Source organism: Zingiber officinale, chromosome 5A, assembly GCF_018446385.1.
Source record: "Zingiber officinale cultivar Zhangliang chromosome 5A, Zo_v1.1, whole genome shotgun sequence".
NCBI lineage: Eukaryota > Viridiplantae > Streptophyta > Magnoliopsida > Zingiberales > Zingiberaceae > Zingiber > Zingiber officinale.
In genome coordinates, this window is record NC_055994.1 from 96,202,996 (window position 1) to 96,222,530 (window position 19,535).

The window sequence follows — 19,535 nt, forward strand, 5'->3', positions numbered from 1 at the left end:
AATTGTCTTCGTCCTTCTTAGCGAAAAAAAGATATATATATCAGAGGGTAATTTATATTTAAATTAAATTAAGCATATAATCATTTTAAAATCAACTTTTTATTTACTCTAATGATGAAAATAAAAGCTTTGATAATGTGCATTATTTAATTTGTTATATATAATTAAAATATGTATATAAATTTGTTAGATTTAACGTTCATATATAATACTATTAAAACATCAACTATTTTTATCCAAAAATCTTCTATATATAAAGTTAAAAAAAAAATAGTCATAGGAAAGATTCATTGCAGTCTTATCTTACTTTTTACAAGAGATTATTTCTAGGATTTAAATCCATAAATTTTTTATTACATGATAATAATTTTATCATTCCGTCAAAACTCATCTTTATATATATATATATGATCCTGTCCGAACCAGAAGTCAACAGACGCTGGGCACGTGGCGCTCCAAGGCTCGCTGATGTAGATCTCCAACTAGTGTCGAGATGCTCCGGCTATCCTGCACAGAAGTCGAGCCGGGAAGGGGATTCCCAGCGACGACCCTCCGACGCTCAAGTCAGGTAAATCACGATGAACAAGGTGGCTCCAGAAGTCTCAGAGTACGTACCCGAATCCCTCTGCCGGTGAAACCTGAGGTTCTTTATATAGAGCGGTGTCAAGTTTGGGCACGCGTACCGAAGTGCATAAGTGTCTTCTGTCCTTTCCTAGGTATGCGGCTGTCAGAAAGCTTACCTGACCCCTACCGCTACAGTCAGAGCATGCCCTCGATGGGACAACGGAATCCCGAAGTGCATAAGTATCCTCTGTCCTTTCCTAGGTATCAGAAAGTTTACCTGACCCATATCGCTACAGTCAAAGCATGCCCTCGATGGGACAGCAGAATCCCCTGTCACAAGATTCGGAGCATGGCACACACGTGAAACCTACAGGTTGTCAAAGAAAGAAATCCTCTGGCCTTTTCCTTCGCTCCAAACTTGTAGTCCGAGCGGACGGATACCTAAACATCCGACCGGACATCCGCAACGGTTTACTTGTGCTTTGTGGAGACTAACAAACAGGTGTGCTTTATGACTGCGGTCGGTCAAAAGGTCAGCTCGGTCCATGACCTTTTTAACTGAGCGTCGGAACCCCGATTTGACAGGGTACCTCCCAACTATAAGTGCGAGCCGGACGGACCCCTCCAGGTACTCGATTCCATCGACCGGCCGACAGTCCAATCGGACCGACCGTCTACGGCCGTCCGTCCGGTCGGACCACACTCTCCTCTGGGTGGGCGGCTGTTCCGGTGACTTCCCCTTGGCGTTGACTTTGCAAGAAAAAAGGGAGGGGAGGCCCATTCTTACTACCGGATCAATATATATATAAATAAAAGTTAACATTATATAAAAAATATAATCAATCATTCTTTAGTCTAAAAGGTAATTGATTTATTAATTAAATTTTATTTATATGGTTCAATGATTATTTTAGAGCAAGTAGTCAATCTTTCTTAGACAATCTTCCAAATAATTATGTTAAATTAATATTAGAGTTGAATCAACTAATCCTATAGTTGATTATAACTCAAATAAAAATTTTTGTGGGTGAAAAATAACTTTTAGTTTACCGTCAATAATTTTAATGCCAATCAAGCGTAGTGTAGCTGTGTACACGTATTAACGCTTATCTTTTAATAACGACGGCTATTAGCATAATGATATAAGAATGTCGCTCAGAAATTTTTGAAGCTATAAATTAAATCGATCGGTAATCATCTAAACCAGCGCTGCACTGATCCGGAGAGGATAGCGAGGAAGATCCGACACTTCACTCTATTGGTGTACTGGTGGGGCATGACAGCTTTATCAAACTTGGCCAGGTGGTTGTCCGGATCGGTCGTTCCATTGTACTCCTCGATCGGTAGTGGGGTATAGTGTCTTGGCAGAGGGTCGCCCAAAATCTCCCGAGAGAACTGTTGGTTGATCCGATCGGGCAAATCATCATTCCTTGGTGCCTTCCCTTTCCACGCGTCTTGAGCGAGCACATCGTCCGAGGAGGATCTTCGTTCCTTGTCTGCTCGACACTGTTCTTCTGATGGAGTTTGGAACAATGCGCGATGAAAGGGGATCGACGCATTGGGTGCCTCCCCGTATGTGCAGTCGGCTTCATGTTCTGTGCACGAACGGATATGTGATCCACTCGGTCTCCGCATTAGCCCGATGACCCGCTGCTGAGGTTGCGGGTTCTTGTGCCTAGCGGTCGGCCAATCCTTGTTGCTGTTGTTGCTTAACAATTTTTGCTGCTCGGACTTGTATTAGCATATCTAGCTCTTCCTTTGTTAAAGTCGGCGTGGTGAGTCATTCAACATCCTTCATCTTCACGTCTCGGATACAAGTTATATTCCCACAGACGGTGTCAATATGATCCTGTCTGAAAATCATGGAGACGGCTAGCTAGGGATGAGGCCTTTGTGTTGACTGAATGTAGACTCTGCTCCGCTATGCAACATAAGAAACGTCAGTGCTGAGTTAGGGAAGGGATCTCCGATGTTGGTTCTCTGACGCTCAAGTCAGTCACCGGAAAGTTGGAAAGAAACGGAGCAACAACAAACACATGAGTGAATAGTGAATAATGCATACCTCCGTCAGTGTTTGGATCCCCCGTTATATAGCCCCGTGGTGGGCAACGTGCATGCTTCCCAAGACATGGGCACGCTTTCCCAATCATCCTATGAAAGGACATGTCATAAAAGTATCTCTGACATTATACCTTAATAAGACATGCAAATATCTGATGAGATAGTGGAACCTTCCGCCGTATGATCCGCTTGTTGACCATGCTTTATGTCGATGATACTATCTCCCAAAAGGATCTTTGAGGGATACACTGATGATCCCGCTGCTTAGCCGAGCAGGATAGCCGCTCGGCTGGGGACTCCTCCGCTCGATCGGCCTCGGTTGCTCTTCCTTGCGGTAATTGGGTACAATGACTTGTTTCCTCCTGACCGGACAAGCGAGCTGGTATGCTTAACATTTCGTCGATCCGCACTGAGCGCTTGATGATCTTGCTATAGTGCTCCCACCAACCAAGCGTTCTACTCGGACAAGTCATTTGTCGGGCGATTGCGTCACGCTCGATCGGTCGATTGCGTCTCGGTGATTTCAATTCACCTCTCAAAATCTCCCACAATGGGGATATTTGGAGAAATATCTCCTCCAAATATCCACATTGGAGATGCCCTTAAACATAGGTTATTAAATTAATTTAATTTTAAAGTTTTAAAAATCAACTAAGTTAAATAGATTAATTTTTTTAAAAATAATAATAAAATAAAATTTTTTATATTAGACCAAATAATTTTTTATTAAACTTTTTAAATATTTTAAAATTTGATTAATTCAATTTTCAATATAATTTGATTTGTTTAATTTTGATAACAAAATTTGATTAGTTCAATTGATTTAAAAATAATTTAATTTATTTGATTCACTTAGATTCTAATTGAATGCTTAACCTATACACATGAAGTGTTGTAGCTCTCCTGACAGCTTCTCCTTAGTCCTTCCTATTTTTATATATGCAAGTAGAAAAGAGAAAAGGAAAAAAAAATGATAAATCAAGATTTTTTAATTACTTTAATCCTATGTCAATTAAAAAAAATTAAAAAAATATCAGAGTATCAAACTACTTGTCTCTTTGTAATTGAATCTCCTTTTTTTTTTTAATACTCTAAATTTCACGTGAGATTCCAACTAAAACATCTTGAACAAGAGCCCATTAGCAAATTTAGCATGACCAAAAGTAAATAGACACCAATATTATTCAAGAGGGTTGGTTAGTGGGACCCATCCGTCAATGGAGTCATCCAACTTGAAAGTCCTCTTTTGAGGTCACATTACCTACGCATGAAGAAATAATGTCAGATCTCACGGTTGAAGGCAGCCTCGATAATTTTTTTTTTAAGTATGCTTTAGGTTCTTGTTAATAAATTAAATTTTTTTTCATACACAAAGTGAATCTTTTCATTCTCTCAATAAATATTTCTTAGCGATGATTTAATTCATATAGATCAATTCTCTTGGGGCAATGTCAACAAGTTCTAGAATAATTTTGATTAACATCTGAGTAATTTTAACTAATGTCATATTTGTTGGAGTGTATATTGAAAGCCTAAACTTTGTAAACATTCATTATGAATAAAAAATCACATTTGGTCAAATTTTCTATATTTAGTTGTAGTTGTTCAATTAATTTATACTGTAAATAACATAGTATGTGGTGCCACATGCAGAAGATGATGTTATCAGTACCTTATAAATTATAAACAGTAACTCACGACCAAAATGAAAAGGAACAAATCATTAGAAGGTCGTAGTGTAATTAGGTAACAGTTTATCTTGACTGTATAATTATACTAGTACACTTAGAGTGTAATGAGTAGGACCATTTGAGGTCGTTTCTTTTATATTGACTTTATAAAGAAACAAAGACCTCGGTTATTATGGAAGTGTATGCTCTTAATCCTAATATAATAACAAACACATATATTTGATATTTATTTCTTTAATTTATCAATGGGTGAGATTTAGTTCGATGAATCAATAAGCTCGATAAGTTGGGAAATGATATCACTTATAGTGTGTGTTGTTGATTATAGAAGGAAACTGTGTCCTAGAGATACTAGGTTGATAATGTCCTCAAGAGGAGCTCATAAGGATTGTCATGTTAAACCCTGCAAGTGGACTTAGTCCGACATGATGATAAGGTTGAGTGGTACTACTCTTGGACTAAGATATTAATTAAATGAGTTGTCAGTAACTCACTTAATTAGTGGACATTCGATATTTTAAACACAGGGAGACTAACACACTCATAATAAGTAGGAGCCCAAAAATGTAATTTGGGCTTGGTGCGGTAGTTCAATAATAGTTCTCTAGTGGAATGAATTATTATTGATAAAATTAAGTTGTGTGTTCGGGGCGAACATGGGATGCTTAATTTTATCGGGAGACCAAAACCAATTCCTCCTCTCGGTCCCTATCATAGCCTCTTATTTATAGAGTACTATACCCACCTATACCCACTTTCTATACCCACCTAATAGGGGCCGGCCAAGCTAGGTTGGGAACCAAGCTAGGGCCGGCCTAAGCATAAATTGGTGTGGCCGGCCCTAGCTTGAACCCAAGCTAGAGGGGCCGGCCATATTAAATTAAAAAGGATTTTAATTTTAATTTTTATTATGTGGAAGATATAATTTATTAAAGAGAATTAAAATTAAAATATCTCTCTTGTAAAAGATCTACAAAAGATTAAAGAAATATATTAGATCTCTTTCCTTATTTGTAGATTGGTGAGATATTTTATTTTCTCTTTAAAAATTATTCACATGTTGTTAAATTAAAATTATAGAAATTTATTTTTATCAACCATGAAGAGATTTTTGAAGAGAAATTTTATTTTTAAAATTTCCGAAAACAAATTAGGAAGTTTTAATTTTTTGATTGAAACTTGTCTAAATTGTCTCTCTTGATGTGGCCGACCATTATGTTTTTAATTGGGAAATTTTATTTTATTTTTCTCAATTAAATCATGTCAAGGAAATTAAGGAAATTTTATTGTAATTAAATTTCCTAATTTGCCAAGGCCAAGGAATATAAAAGAAGGGATGGGGGGTGCCTTCATGGGTGACAACCTCTATTATTTCTTTCCCTCTTTTGTTCCTTGGTGTGGCCGGTCATCATCATCTCTCCCTCTCTTCCTCTTGTGGTGGCCGAACCTCTCTCTCCCCTTGGAGCTCTTGTGGTGACCGGATACTACTTGGAGAAGAAGAAGAAGAAGGAGAGAAAGCTAGCATCTCTTGGAGCTTGGTTGATGTTTTGATCTTCTTCCTTGGTGAAGCTTCCTTTTTGTGGCCGAACCTAGCTAGGAGGAGAAGAAGGTGGTTGGTGGTTTCTCATCTCGGAAGATCGTTGCCCACACAACGTCCGAGGTTAGAAGAGGAATACGGTAGAAGATCAAGAGGTCTTTCTAGAAGGTATAACTAGTAATTTTTCCTTTCCGCATCATACTAGTTATTTATGGAAATAATACCAAATACAAGAGGCATACGATTCTAGTATTTCGAATATGTTTTTCGATGTTGTGTTCTTTTGTTTTATTTTTCCTTGTGATTTGATTGTTCTTTTCAGTTAACCTAAAGTTATTTTAGGAAATTAAATATTAGCTTTCCATAAAAGGTTTTGTCTAGTCGGTGGTGGTTGCTCCCATATCCAAGAAGGTCATGTGTCTTGCCACGTCAGTACTGGGAACCAATTATGGAAATTAATATTTAATGGAATTAATAACTTAAGGTGATTTGGGTCGAACGTGTTAAGTTCCGCAGGAGACCCAAGTCAAAACCTAAAAGAACGAATAGATTAAGTTTTGGATCAAACGTGTTAAGTTCCGCAGGCGATCCAAAATTTAATTTAAAAGAACACATGGTAGCTAGGAAAAGGTTCAGACCTTTGTACAAAATTTTTGTACAGTGGAACCTCTAGGTTTTCCGAGTAGCAACCAACAATACTAATTTTATTTATTAGAGCAATTTTGACTATGATAATATATTATTGATCCTATCCGAGTACTGAGTCGACGGACACTGGGGACGTGACACTCTCCGCTGTCTTCGACTGGTGATATGGATCTCCGGCGAACCTGCAAAAAAGCCGAGCTGGGAGGGGTTTCCCGGCGATGACCCTCCAACGCTCAAGTCAGGCAGTGAGGAAGGAGAGGGTAAAATCAGTTCGAAATCAGAGGGGATGTCAAAGGCATTTATCAGGCTCTCGGCGTCCCGCTGATCGAACCGCGACTCCATGGTAGTATACCATGGGCCGAGAGCGAGGTCCGTGGGCTGGGAAGAGCTGGCCATCGCCGGAACAGTGGAGGAGGCAGGGATCGGAAGAAAACGCAAAGGCTCAGGGAAGACGAACGGAACAGTAACTGGAAGGCAAGAACGCGGCAAGGAACGCAAAGAAAACACGAGAACCGAAGAGAGAAAGGCAGAGAACCTTACAGAGAAGATGAGGATCGAAAGAAGTGGACAAGAGGTCGCCGGAGTGCCGAAGAACGAGGTCACCGGAGCAAGGGGCGCAGGAGAGGGCTTCTAAGCATGCGACGGCGAAAATGCGGCGGTAGAAGGCGATGAGAGCTTTATAGGGATGGGCTCGAGCCACCCGAGCCGTCGGATGCAGGTCACATAACCCAAGGCTCGCATCCAACCGTCCATTTCAAACCGGTGAACGTCGCATCGGCCGTAAGGCGGCGGTCGTGCGATGACGTCAACAGCGCCACGTGGCACTCGGTCAGAGGAGGACATTTAATGAGCCCCATCAAGAGGCAGAACCCGCGTGCTCAACCATAATGGCGGAGATTTGCACGCATTTTGAGAAGATCCCGCGGACATCATCACAGGCCACCGACAGGCCAGTCAGGCAGCCCTCGGCAATTAGCGACCGGCGCTATTCGACCCCATAGTGGTCGAGCGGAGTTACACTTTCGGGAGTGGCAGGATGGCTGCCGCTTGGCCAAACTCATAGTTCAGTCAGTCGGACTTGGCGCCTCCTTCGACTAGACTTGGGGGGGGAGGCATGTGATCCGGTGGTAAGGACGGGGGACCATCGTTGGCAGGAGGTCAACAACACTTGGAGGTCAATGGTCAAGAAGGTCAACCCCAAGGTCGTGCTGAGCGGAGTACCGGACCGACCGAACATCCGGACGCCCGGACATCCGGCCAGGGGTCTCCCGGACCAGATGAAAGACAACCCGACCAGGGGTCGAGTTTCCGATGCTCAAGGTAAAAGGGTCTATGGGCCGGGTGGACAGGCCGCTCGGCCGAGCCGCAGGACAATAAGGCGCAATTCCATCCGAGCACATAAGCAGGGCTTCCCCGCCCGGGCCGAGGTATGCGCATTCCCGGAGGCCATGAGCGCCGAGCGGCCGGTCCGCTCGGATCGGAAATAGGTAAGAGCGTTAGGAGACAAAAAGGACAACTGGTAACTTCATCCTCGAGACACCTGCCGCCGACAAATAGCATGGTCGGCGGCCGGAGCGGACAGAGTATCGTACGGTGGAAGTTTCCACCGTCACATCCGGGATATGCTCGGACGATTGCGGAATGACGTCAGACATGCTTTTCTGACACACCCCTACTGAGGTAAGTTTGGGGAAGCGTGCACGCATCGAGAAGCATGCCTGCGCCTCCCCGGGGTCCTATATAAGGACCCTCAGACTTCGACGGAGGTATGCGATTCTCATCACTGTAGCCACAGTAGCGCTACTTTGCTCCTCCTCTTCTTCACTGCCTGACTTGAGCGTCGGAGGGTCGTCGCCGGGAAACCCCTCTCGGCTCGGCTTCTTTGCAAGTTCGCCGGAGATCCATATCACCAGTCGGAGACAGCGGAGAGTGCCATGCCCCTAGTGTCCGTCGACTCAGCGCTCGGACAGGAACAATTATAATACAATGAAAAATATTTTTGAGATAAAAAATTAAGATGAGACGTATTTTAATATTTTTTTAATACAAAGATATTAAAATTAAAAGATTTTTTTTTCTAAAAATTATTATTGATTTATTAGATTGATTACAATGGATTGTTCTTTAATTACAAGATTTTAATAAATTACGAATTTAGGTAAAAAATTTTAAATGATTTGTTAAGAAAATTTGTATGATTAAAGTAAATTTTAAGTTTATATGGTATTTATATCATCATCCGTATTTAACAAAATATTTTTCTTCTTCTTTTAAATTTATGAATTGTAATGATAAAGTTTTATTATTTCAAAATACTAATTCAATTGCCAGAGACTTTTTCACGACAATAACTGCCCCCCTCGATCATTATATAAAGCTACGCCCCGCCTGCCATTGTGGTTCAATCGACTCTTTAATCTTCTTCGTCGGTTGGTTCGAATCCTCTCTCTCTCGTTTCCTCCGTTCGCCGATTGCCATGGACAAGAAGAAGATCACCCTGTTGAGCTCCGACGGCGAGGCATTTGAGGTGGACGCCGGTGGCCATGGTGTCCAAGACCATCGAGCACATGGTCGAGTTCGACTGTGCAGAGGACACGATCCCCCTCCCCAACGTCACTTTGGAAAAAAAAAATTGTTGGAGAAGAAATAAAAGGATTATAGAAAGAAAAATATGGAAGAGGTGAAGAATCTCTACGTGGAGAGGAGGAGAATAAAATAAAACACACAACTTGCTTCATTCATTGAAAAGAGGTACATATTTATAAGCTTATTGGATAAGCACTAATAATCAAGATTTTTTTTTTTTAAATTCTATCTCTACGAAACTCTTATCCTATTTTGACAACTCAACAATCCTATCACAAAGTTTGGTCAAACTTGCCACCTCATCCTTCTATCTTCACAAATTTTATCAATATTAAAATAAAGTTTAATTAATCTCCAACACCCCCTCTTAAACTTTATTTTGTGACTCCAAGTAGATTCCGCATCTTGATGAAATCTTCAAATTTGAGTGGCTTTGTAAAGATGTCAGCAACTTGATCTTTGGTCTTTACATAGACTAGCTCAACATCTTTGTTTTTCACATGTTCCCGAATAGAATGAAAGCGTATATCAATATGTTTACTTCTTTGATGATATACTGGATTCTTCCCCAATGCAATTGTCGATTTGTTGTCAATGCAAATTTGAGTTGCTACACTTTATTCAAATTTTATCTCCTTTAGCAAACTTCTTAGCCATATAGCATGACTAACACATGAGGATGCAGCAATGTACTCTGCTTCACAAGTAGAAAGAGTAACAATAGGTTGTTTCTTTGACATCCAAGAAAATGTCGTATCTCCAACGAAAAATGCAAAGCCGGAAGTGCTTCTCCGGTCATCACAGTCTCCACCCCAATCACTATCTGAATATCCAACAAGCTGAGAATTATTAGAGTGAGAATAAAATAGTCCATGATTCATAGTACCTCGGACATAACGAAGGATTCGCTTGGCTGCCTTCCAATGAGTCTCTTTAGGCTCTTCCATGAACCTGCTCACAAGACCGACTCCATATAATATATTCGGTCGAGTGCAAGTTAGGTACCGCAAGCTTCCCACCAAACTTTTGAAACGTGTGGGATCAATCGTCTTTCCTTCGTCATTCTTGGATAGCTTTGTTCCGCAGTCCACCGGTGTGTTAACTGGATTGCAATCATCCATTCTAAATCTCTTGAGGACATCCTTTGCATATTGTTCTTGAGACATAAATATGCCATCAACTCCTTGTTTCACCTCCAAGCCGAGAAAGTAGGACATAAGCTCCATATCGGTCATATCGAATGCTTTTGCCATAGATTCCTTAAAAGATTTTATCATTTGAGACGAACTTCCTATCACGATTAGATCATCTACATATAATGATACCAATAAGATGTTATCATTGTCTGCTCTTACATAAAGAGCATGCTCATATGGGCATTGCATAAAGCCATTTTCTTTGAAGTATGCATCAATTCTTGAATTCCATGCTCTCGGTGTTTGCTTTAAGCCATAGAGAGCTTTCTTCAATTTCAACACCTTTCTTTCTTGCCCCCTCTTGATGTAGCCAGTCAGTTGTTCAATATAGACTTCTTCTTCTAAGTAGCCATTAAGAAATGCCGATTTAACATCAAGCTGAAATATTTGCCATTTTAGTTGAGCGGCTAAAGAGATTATCAACCTTATAGTCTCCATTCGGGCAACGGGAGCAAACACTTCTTCGTAGTCAATGCCGACCTTTTGTTTGTAACCTTTTGCCACAAGTCGCGCTTTGTACTTTTCTATTTCTCCTTGAGCATTTTTCTTCACTTTATAAACCCACTTCACACTAATGGGTTTATGGCTGTAAAATACCGAAAATAGGCGAATATTAATAAAAGAATTTTCTGGAATTTTTGGAAATTTTCCGGGAATTTTTCGGAACTCGTATGGACGAGTTAACGGGGATAAAAATAGGGCCCGGGAAAAGCCTGTTTGGATTACCCATTTAAGCGAGGAAAAGTTGGATTTATTTTTCTTTTTCTATTTCTTTTTCCTTTTCTTCATTTCTCGACGTTTTCCTCCTCTCCGCCACGCGCCTTCTCATCTCCTCCGCCGAAAATCACCCCGTGCCCTAACCTCCTAGCGCCGGCGGTTCCTTCTCCTTCGAGTACAAGCTGTGGCAAGGGGAAATCTCCCCTTTTCTCACCGATTCTGCCCTAGATGCCGGTACTGAGCCGATCCTCTTCCCCCATTTCTACTTCTTCCTCGTCTCCACAGTCGCTTCTTAGCCGTGCCCTAGAACGAGCGCCGACCACTGTGCGGTGGATCTGAGCCACACCGCCGACGCCTCTTCCTTTGCAGAGTGTCATCGTTGCACTGGACAGAGCCGGCGCCACTGCCGATCACCCCGTGCCGACGCCACCTTCTTCTTCCCTTGCCCTCTCTGCCTTCGTGTCGGCTGCCGTCTTCTTGTTGTGCCCTGGCGCCGCTGTCGACGCCAACAGACACCACCGGACCCTGCTAGTTCTTCACTGCCGGCTGAGGGTTGTTGCTCTTCTCGGTGACGACCACTGGACTTGAAGAGCATTCCGGCCACTGTTGCTTGCTTCCATCGCCGGAGAAGGTCAGGTAATGGTCTTGTTAATTACAACCGAGATGTAGCTTTTGGTATGCTATTGTAAGGATTTCAATTGTGAGTTTTGGGAATTTGTTGTTCAATTGGCAGTGAACAGCAACATGAAGTAGTTCGTGTTGGACTTATGACCATGAAGAGCATTGCTGATTGGAACATGAAGCCAACACAAGAAACTGATGCAACATTGATGATCATGTTGTTGACCAAGCATCAACATGTTGGAGAACAATTGTTGGTCCTCCAAGTTGAACGTTATTGATTTGGGTGGTTCTTCTAAGCAACCAAGTTGTGGTTCTGTGTTGATCAAGAGAGGGATGTGCTGCTCGTACTTCTTCGACTGTGTATCACAGTAGTGGTTTGGTGAAAAGAAAGTAAGTGATTGATTCTTATGAGGTAATGAATAGGGTTTTGATTTTAGTTATAGATCATGATGTAATCTAGATTATATGATTACGTTGTTGTGAGGGATTATAATTGTTGCAAGTTCTAATTTGTATGAATTAGTTATGAAATGATTGAGGAGTTGATGATCCCATTTAAGGTTTAAAATTGGATTTGGATTTAGGTTAGCTTCTCGGGAATTTGATTTATCTAATTAAGAAATATGTAATTAGCTAAATCTGTATATCGTGTTGTTACAGGACTGTGATTCGAGACGGGCGTCTCGACATCGGATTGGTTCGATTCGATCTATATCGGAGGCGGGTACCTCTTGACTTATCTTTATGATATTGTCTATTGGATATGCATAGTATTTTATAGCTGCAAGCAATGATCATGTTTGCTTTGGTATGTCACGGTTTGATACCCATAGCATGATCTGTTGGCCGTTTGTTATGTATCCATGTTTACGTTTCAGGATTATTGCCATGAGTACCTTGGTTCCTAGAGTAAGTGGCATACCATACCTACTGAGGTTCGGACTAGGTTCTGGATTTTATTTTTCTGGCATGTGTATCTAGATTATCTGATACCTAGGTTTTTATACCATACCTGACTTGTGTACCTCTATTTGTATATCATATCTGATTTGTGTACCTAGACCCTTTTTCTTTGATCTGTGCATGTTGTTGGTACATATGCTATGGAAGGGGGATATGTTTAGGATCTAGGTTGTTATATCATAGAGGACCTGTATACCCTAGATCTGTGGATTTGACCTACTGATACTGTGGTACCCATATTATATATATATGGATATGGATATGTTGATCAGTTTTGCTATGCTTAGTGTCATGCATCATGATTGCATGCTGTGCGACTGTCGGCTCCACTATGGTTGAGCCCATCGCCAGTTACATGTACTGCACACACCCCCACTCATGGTTTAGTGGTATATCAGGCAGGTGTGTGGCGGTTCTGCTGTTTGGCTCCGTTGGTCATGCGACTCAGCGTGGTAGCCGGCAGACAGTTCCGCTCTGTTTGGCTCCGCTGGCATTTAGTGTAGCAGCGTAGTAGCCGGCAGACGGTGGACTCTGTTTGACTCCGTTGGTCAGGTGACTCAGCGTGGTAGCCGGCAGAGATACCTCCCCGTCATCGTGTACCGGGAGATGAGAGCATTGAGCTCCCCCATTTATGATTTGGGGTCACAGGACAGGAGTACTCCGACAGCATCCCGTCCACTCGGTCACTCATCAGGAGTAGTGACGACAGAGTGCACGGTTGTCACAGCCCTACCCACTCGGTCTCACCATTTGTGTGTGAGATGACTGACTGGCGTCAGGGGTGACCAGGACGCATCATTAGCATCATATGCATTGATGCATTTATATTTTTTATGATTGTGTTTGCTGCATTTGGTTGCTGCATTTTGGTTGGATACATACTTTTGACCTGCATACAGGATTATTGACACTTTCGGTTTGACGACCCTTTTGTCTGGATAGGAGTTCCTGGTGAGTACAGCTTCCTCAGTTACCTTTCAGTTTTGCGTATTCCCTATATATGATTAGGAAGCTGTATTCCATGTTTGTTGCTGTTAGATATATCTTACTACTCATGTCCATTGGTATTCGCTGAGTTGTTGAACTCACCCCCGTTGATACTATCTTTTTCAGGTACCAGGTTGGTTTTGGTGTCGCTTGGAATATCCTGTCTGCTGGTCCCCACATCACATCAGAAGACTTATCGGTTTCACTTATCTTTTGTTGTTTATGTATCAGTTTGTTTATCTCTGTACTCCGGTTTTATTTTTGGAGTGTTGATGTTGTTATGTAATATTTTGTATTGGTTGTTGGTTGTGTAAGTCTAGCCGGCTAGCAGTTTTGTGTTTGGTTTGTATATGGTTTCTGTCGTTTTTCGTTGTGTTTTGATTTTGGTACAGCCGAGTGTGCTGCTTTACTTATAACTGCATGGTTGTTTTTTTTTTTATTGTATCAGCCGAGTAGGCTGTATCATATAACTGCGTGGTTGTGTGTATATTCCAGCCGCCTGTGGCTGATGTATATTGTGTATGTAGAAAGTTTCAGATTGTCCGCCGTACAGGGGAGGTGCTGCCGAAATTTCTTCGGACAGGGACTCCTCCGGGGCGTGACAATGGCCATCGGGCAAAGTAGTAAGATGCCAAGTTTCATTCTTCTCAATTGCTTTCATCTCTTCATCCATGGCTTTCTTCCATTTGCTATCTTTAATAGCTTCTTCAAAAGATACAATTTCTTCATCAGCATAAAGACAAATGAGATTAAGTGGAGTTGTCACCTCATATATTTCTTGAAGACTTCTTGTCTTTTGTGGTGGAGGATCTTCTTCATCCAAGGGTGATGAAGAAGTAGGCGATGGTGGTGGAGTTGGTTCTTTCTCCTTCACTTGTTCTTCTTCTTGAATCATCACCATATTAGTGTTCCAATTCCAAGCACCATCTTCTTGAAATTCAACATCTCTACTTATGATAATCATTTTGTTCACTGGATTATAGAGTCTGTAAGCCTTCGATCTTGCATCGTTGCCAATGAAAATGCAAGGTAAGCTTTTGTCATCAAGCTTCGTTCTTCTTTGATCTGGAATGTGTGCATAGGCAATACACCCGAAAATCTTCAAATGAGATACAAATGGCTTGTATCCGGTCCATGCTTCTTGAGGTGTAATTCCTTCTAAATTTCTTGTAGGAGATCTATTTAGCAAATACACCGCACAGTTTACAGCTTCGGCCCAAAATTCTTTGGGTACTTCTTTCGTTTTGAGCATACTTCGAACCATGTCGAGAATAGTTCGGTTCTTCCTTTCAGCAACTCCATTTTGTTGAGGGGAGTAAGGTGCTGTCAAAGGCCTCCAGATGCCATGATTTTTGCAGAATTTTTTAAATTCTTTTGAGTTGAATTCACCACCACGATCTGACCGCATTGCCTTGATAGTATAGCCAGATTGATTTTCTACCAATCCTTTGAATTCCTTGAACTTCTCAAAAGCATCGTCTTTATTCATCAAAATATAGACCCAAGTTTTCCTGCTAAAATCATCAATAAAGGTTAGAAAATATCGACGACCTCCAAAGGAGGTCGGAGTGATTGGCCCACATATGTCCGTATGAATGAGTTCAAGAGGCTTCTTAGCTCGATTGTGCGATTCATTCGGAAAACTTGCTCTAGGATGTTTTCCAAGAATACACCCTTCACAGATATCATCTTGAGCATTAATATAAGGAAGACCATTCACCATTCCTTTGCTTGAGAGAAGCTTTAGAGCTCTGAAGTTTACATGCCCGTACCTCATATGACATAGCCATGTAATATCCTTTATGCATGCACTTAAGCATTTTGCAGTAACATGCTTAATATCAAGAGAAAACATCCTATTTTTAGACATAGGAATATGAGCAATAAGTTTGCTTTGCTTTTTTTAGACAAAGACTACCATCTTTTAGTTGCATATTAAAACCTTTCTCAAGCAATTGTCCAAGACTAATAATATTTGTTTTCATGTCGGGCACATAATAAACATCAGTGATGTATGTGTGAGCTCCGTCTTTAAGTTTGATAAGAATCTTACCAACGCCTCTTACTTGGATTTTGGATGCGTCTCCAAATGAAACTTGTCCATTCACCGTTTCATCCAACTCGACAAACATATCTTTACGCCCGCACATATGATTGCTTGCCTCAGAGTCTAAATACCACAAATTCTTGTTTGTGGAATCTCCATCCTTTCTTGCTAGCAAAACTACATCATTGTCATTGTCTTCTTTTGATGCGTAATTAGCATTCCCTTGCACATTGTTAGAGCGGCATTCCGTTGCATAATGACCAAATTTGTTGCAAGTATAACATCTTACATTTCTTTTGTCATACCTTTGGTCTCTACCTTGATTGTTGTCTTTACTTCTTCCTCGGCCTCGAGCAAAGCCCCTGCCACGGCCTCTACCTCGGCCACGTCCACGGAAGTTACCACGACCACCGCCATTTTCTTGCGAACCTTCGGTCTTTGACTCTTCTTTTTGGTCAATAATGGTGAGCTTGGTTTGTAGAGCCTGCTCCATAGGCTCTCTCCTTCTTCTTTGCATTCTTGCTTCATGAGCTTGTAGAGAGCTTAATAATTCTTGCACCTTCATTTCTTTCACATCTTTAGATTCTTCTATGGCCGCAACTACATAGTCGTACCTTGGTTCCAACGAGCGTAGAATTTTTTCTACGACACGACTATCTTCAATGTTATCGTCATTTCTTCTCAATTGGTTGACAATAACCAATACCATTGTAAAGTAGTCTGATATATTTTCGGACTCTTTCATCTTCAACGATTCAAATTCCCCTCTCAGGATTTGAAGGTGAATACTTTTTGCTCTTTCATCACCTTTGTATGCTACTTGTAGGATCTCCCATGCTTTTTTGGAAGTTGTAGCTTCGGCTACTTTCTCAAAAGTAGCTTCATCAAGAGCTTTATAAATAAAGAAAAGAGCTTTTTTATCTTTTCTCTTTTGTTCCGCCATTGTCATCTTTTCTGCCTCCGTTTGGTCGACTCCTTCTTGAGGCGCTTTATAGCCTCTTTCAACAATATCCCACAAGCCTTCGCTCTCCAGTAAGACACTCATTTGGATACTCCAATTGCCATACTTCAAATCAACAAGACGAGGGATAGGAAGCATCGACATGGCTCTGATACCACTTTGTTGAAAAAAAAGAAATTGTTGGAGAAGAAATAAAAGGATTATAGAAAGAAAAATATGGAAGAGGTGAAGAATCTCTACGTGGAGAGGAGGAGAATAAAACAAAACACACAACTTGTTTCATTCATTGAAAAAAGGTACATATTTATAGGCTTATTAGATAAACACTAATAATCAAGATTTTTTTTTTAAATTCTATCTCTACGAAACTCTTATCCTATCTTGACAACTCAACAATCCTATCACAAAGTTTGATCAAACTTGCCACCTCATCCTTCTATCTTCACAAATTTTATCAATATTAAAATAAAGTTTAATTAATCTCCAACAACCTCCAGAATCCTTGTCAAGGTCATTGAGTACTGCCAGAAGCACGTTCTCGATGATCCTGCCAAGCCTTCCGACGACAAGGCAGAACTCAAGTCTTGGGATGACAATTTCGTTAAAGTCGACCAAGCCACCCTATTCGAACTTATGTTGGTGAGATTCGATATTTTTCGTATCCTTTTCCCCCTTCGAATTTATTCATTCCCTAATTATCTTCTTATTCGGTTAAGAATTTGTTGTTGGCTAACTTTTTTTCTCATTGTTTTTGTTTGATAATTCTGGAAAACAATTTAACTCGTTGGAGTTGGTTTACTGTCGTCAAAAGTTAAGGTTGTTCAATTTAGTGTTGGAAGTAGTGGAATTTTTGAATTATTGTGAAAGTATATACGACGGATTTGAGAAAGTAGGAGACAGAGGAGAAGGGGCTATTGAAGGCTCATTAATTTAAAAAATAATTATCGGTGTTGTTTTACGAGCGTGAATTAAAGTTGTTATCAACAGATGCATGAAATTATTTTTATTATTAGTTCATCCAACGCTCTTATTGTAATTTTGTTTCTTATGATTTCTAAAGATTTATTTTGTATTGATAGCATATTCTGGTGTATTCAGGCTGCAAATTACATGGACATTAAGGGGCTGCTGGATTTGTTATGCCAAAGTGTAGCTGATATGATTATAGGAAAGACTCCTGAAGAGATTCGTAAGATGTTCAACATCAAGAATGACTTCACCCCTGAAGAAGAGGAAAAAATTCGTAGGGAGAGTCAATGGGCCTTCGAATAACTCTTGGGCTTCGACACGTCTGCTCTATCTTTTAAACTCTCTAATTAATGATTGCATTAGTTGGTAAAAAAAAAACTTCGTCTAAGTTTGATGAAACTTATTTATATTCATCTAATAGTAAAATATATTATTGGGAGTTCATATTTCATGGTGGTTTTCATTTTTCAAGTACCCATGTAAGATATGAATTTTATTTTTTTGTGTGTAATGCTTACTTATCAAATATAAACTCATTAAAATTAATCATTCTTAATTTAATTTACTTCTATTTTCCTTTTATATATATATATATATATATATATGGGTGTCTGGAATTGATTCAGTTGGTGACATGGTTCAGTTTAGGTATCTGAAATGAATCAAAGTGCCTGAATATATAGGTATATGCATCAAAGTGCCTGAATATATAGGTATATGCAATAAGGTATGCAGGATATCATTTTTTTTATATATATAATTGACATAAGATGTTGCACTCAGTAGATGACCTACCCGTGTGCTATTAGATTAACGCCTTATTAATGGAAATATATCTTTAATCTTAAATGAATTTATTTGATCCCATAAAAGTTGTATTGATTAGTAAATTAAAAAATACTGCTTCTAAAAAAAATATTAGAGGGTAATTTATATTCAAATTAAATTAAGAATATAATCATTTTAACATCAACTTTTTATTTACTCTAATGATGAAAAGTCTGCCCTTTAACTTTTGCCTAAACTTATTGAAGATAATACAACTTTAGTGAAAGTTATTGTTTTAAGATGGAACAAAAAAATATGTATTAAATTTGGAGTATTATTTTGATATTTTTTGGATGACGGGGCATTTTTTGATAATTTTTTTCATTAATTAAAAATTTTAAAAATAGTATTCACGATGTTTTTCTGATTTTTATTTATTTATTTTAAGTTTCCGCCAATAAGAATATATATATCAGGTGTCCAACTTATTTTAATTACTGTTAATGGGAAGTGCTTAATAGTGGATGATCTCCCAGCTCAGATCAATAACTTATTAATAAATATTTATCCATTAATTCTTAAATGGATTAATTTGATCCCATAAAAATTGCATTGATAATTAGTGAATTAAAAGATACGGCAACTAAGAAATTGTCTTCGTCCTTCTTAGCGAAAAAAAGATATATATATCAGAGGGTAATTTATATTTAAATTAAATTAAGCATATAATCATTTTAAAATCAACTTTTCATTTACTCTAATGATGAAAATAAAAGTTTTGATAATGTGTATTATTTAATTTGTTATATATAATTAAAATATGTATATAAATTTGTTAAATTTAATGTTCATATATAATACTATTAAAACATCAACTGTTTTTACCCAAGGATCTTCTATATATAAAGTTAAAAAAAAACATAGTCCAGGAAAGATTCTTAATTATCATATTTTTTACAATAGATTATTTCTAAAATTTAAACCCGTAATTTTTATTATATGATAATAATTTTATCGTTCCGTTATATATATATATATATATATATAAAGTTAACATTATATAAAATATATAATCAATCATTCTTTAGTCTAAAACGTAACTGATTTATTAATTAATTTTTATTTATATGGTTCAATGATTTATGTTTTAGAGCAAGTAGTCAATCTTTCTTAGACAATCTTCCAAATAATTATTTAAATTAATATTAGAGTTGAA

General features: G+C 39.3%; 1 pseudogene; it reads left to right on the forward strand.

Moving 5' to 3' along the window:
• The first annotated feature begins 8,974 nt into the window (after positions 1-8,974).
• On the forward strand, positions 8,975-17,872 carry LOC121983041 (annotated as a pseudogene).
• The last annotated feature ends 1,663 nt before the right edge of the window (positions 17,873-19,535 follow it).